Here is a 2,500-nt window from a genome sequence, read left to right on the forward strand (position 1 = left end):
GGCCTTGCCTTGCCTTGCCTCGCCATGCGATGCATTCCGACAAAGTGATGCAAAGCGGAAGCCTACCATGGCGTAAAAATGTCGACAGAATTTTTCGACATTTGAATAATGGGGTTTGACAAGGTTTGAAAAATTCAATAAAAATGGTAGGCTTGAATGTCGACAAAGTGACGCGAAGCGGAAGCCTACCATGGCGTAAAAATGTCGACAGAATTTTTCGGACCTTGTCCTGCCATGGGCTGCGCGCAGCATGCCGGCAGTCTGTGCGCAGCGTGCGCACAGCATGTCGGCAGCGTGCGCGCTGCTGAGCCTGTCGACAGAAATTTTCGAAACTTGTCCTGCCATGCGCGCGCGCAGCTTGCGCGCGGCGTGCGCGCAGCATGCCGGCAGCCTGCGCGCAGCATGCCGGCAGCCTGCGCGCAGCATGCCGGCAGCCTGTGCGCAGCGTGCGCGCTGCTCAGCCTGTCGACAGAAATTTTCGAAACTTGTCCTGCCATGCGCGCGCGCAGCGTGCGCACAGCATGCCGGCAGCGTGCGCGCAGCATGCCGGCAGCGTGTGCGCAGCGTGCGCGCTTGGGAGCCTGGCCGCAGAATTTTTCGAAACTTGCAATGCCATGCGCGCGCACAGCGTGCGCACAGCATGCCGGCAGCGTGCGCGCAGCATGCCGGCAGCGTGTGCGCAGCGTGCGCGCTTGGGAGCCTGTCGACAGAATTTTTCGAAACTTGCCATGCCATGCGCGCGCACAGCTTGCGCGCAGCGTGTGCACAGCATGCCGGCAGCGTGCGCACAGCATGCCGGCAGCGTGTGCGCAGCGTGCGCGCTTGGCAGCCTGTCGACAGAATTTTTCGAAACTTGCCATGCCATGCGCGCGCACAGCTTGCGCGCAGCGTGTGCACAGCATGCCGGCAGCGTGCGCACAACATGTCGGCAGCGTGCGCGCTCGGGAGCCTGTCGACAGAATTTTTCGAAACTTGCCATGCCATGCGCGCGCACAGCTTGCGCGCAGCGTGCTGATTCTGTCGACAGCGAGGCTAGCGAAACTTCTCCTGCCATGGCGTGCGCGCAGCGTGCTGACTCTGTCGACAGTGAGGCTAGCGAAATTTGTCTTGCCATGGCGTGCGCGCAGCTTGCGCAGCGTGCGCGCAGCCTGTGCGCAGCGTGCGCGCAGCTTGCGCATTCGGTCGACAGTGAGGCTAGCGAAACTTGTCCTGCCGTGGCCTGCGCGCAGCCTTCGCGCAGCATGCGCGCAGCATGTGCGCAGCATGCCGGCAGCCTAGTTCCAGATTTTTTCAAATGTCGACAGAATTTTTCAAACCTTGTCAAACCCCATTTTTATTGAAATTTCCTCGCACAATAAGCTCCCCATAAGTAGTCTATGATTTTTAGGACCTTCTCCAAGTTACAAAACTAAAAAATTCCTCCCGGATTTGTTTTAATGATTTTTTCAATTTTACGACTTCTAAAAATAATAAAAAATACTTCCCGACTTCAAATATTTATGAAACTTTTTCCCATCAGAGATTGCATGTTTCTTAGTATCCCTGCAAAAAATCACGTCCAAATACCTTGTATTGAATTATTTAGAGCCCATTATGACTCCTCGCGCATAGGTGATGTCTCTTCCTGTCAAAGGGCTAAATGCATAAAATGCTATATAGGGGGGTGTGTGTTGCCTGCATATGCATGGCAGCCCATGCCCTCCTAGCTGCAGCCCCCTTCCCCCACGCCACACCCATGTCATGTTGCCTCGATATGTTGCCTCGGTATTATGGGTTTGGTGTCGGGGTCGGGGGGCTGCCACCCATGGCGGTGGTGGCCGGAATCCGGCCGCCGCCACCACGCCGCCGCCATGGGTGAGGGGGAAAAAAAAAGGCGTGGAAAGTTGCGAAATGGGGTTGTCTAGGCTTTTTTTTGGCATGGAAGAGCATGGAGTGCTAGGAACTCCTTCTCAAATGCGCGGGCATGTCGACCACAACCTCATTTCGCAACAACAACCACCCGTGTGGGGTGGCGGTGGGTGGATAGTCGCGGATTGGGGCTTGCCAAGCCAATGTTTTCAAAAAAATTCATCAAAATTAAAAACAAATGTTTTGTTGCCTTCGGATTTGTGGGCGAGCGGTGAGTCGGAGTGGAGCCGGTAAAGTTTAACCTCGGTGTGCATGGTTGTTTTTAGAAACTCAATCCAATGCCGGGGACGTTGAAAGTGACGCTCTTATGAGTTGCAAACCCGCAAGATTTAAAGAACCTTTTCAAAAAAATTTCAAACCAACAAGATTTAAAAACAGAAATTTTCATCAAAATGAAAAACAAATGTTTTGTTGCCTTCGGACTAGTGGGCGAGCGGCGAGTCGGAGCGGAGCCGGTAAAGTTTAACCTCGGTGTGCACGGTTGTTTTTAGAAACTCAATCCAATACCGGGGACGTTGAAAGTGACGCTCTTATGAGTTGCAAACCCACTAGATTTAAAGAACCTTTTCAAAACAATTTCAAACCAACAAGA

The sequence above is a fragment of the Prunus avium genome, unplaced genomic scaffold (genome assembly GCF_965620075.1).
Source record: "Prunus avium unplaced genomic scaffold, drPruAviu1.hap1.1 HAP1_SCAFFOLD_18, whole genome shotgun sequence".
In the NCBI taxonomy this organism is placed as follows: domain Eukaryota; kingdom Viridiplantae; phylum Streptophyta; class Magnoliopsida; order Rosales; family Rosaceae; genus Prunus; species Prunus avium.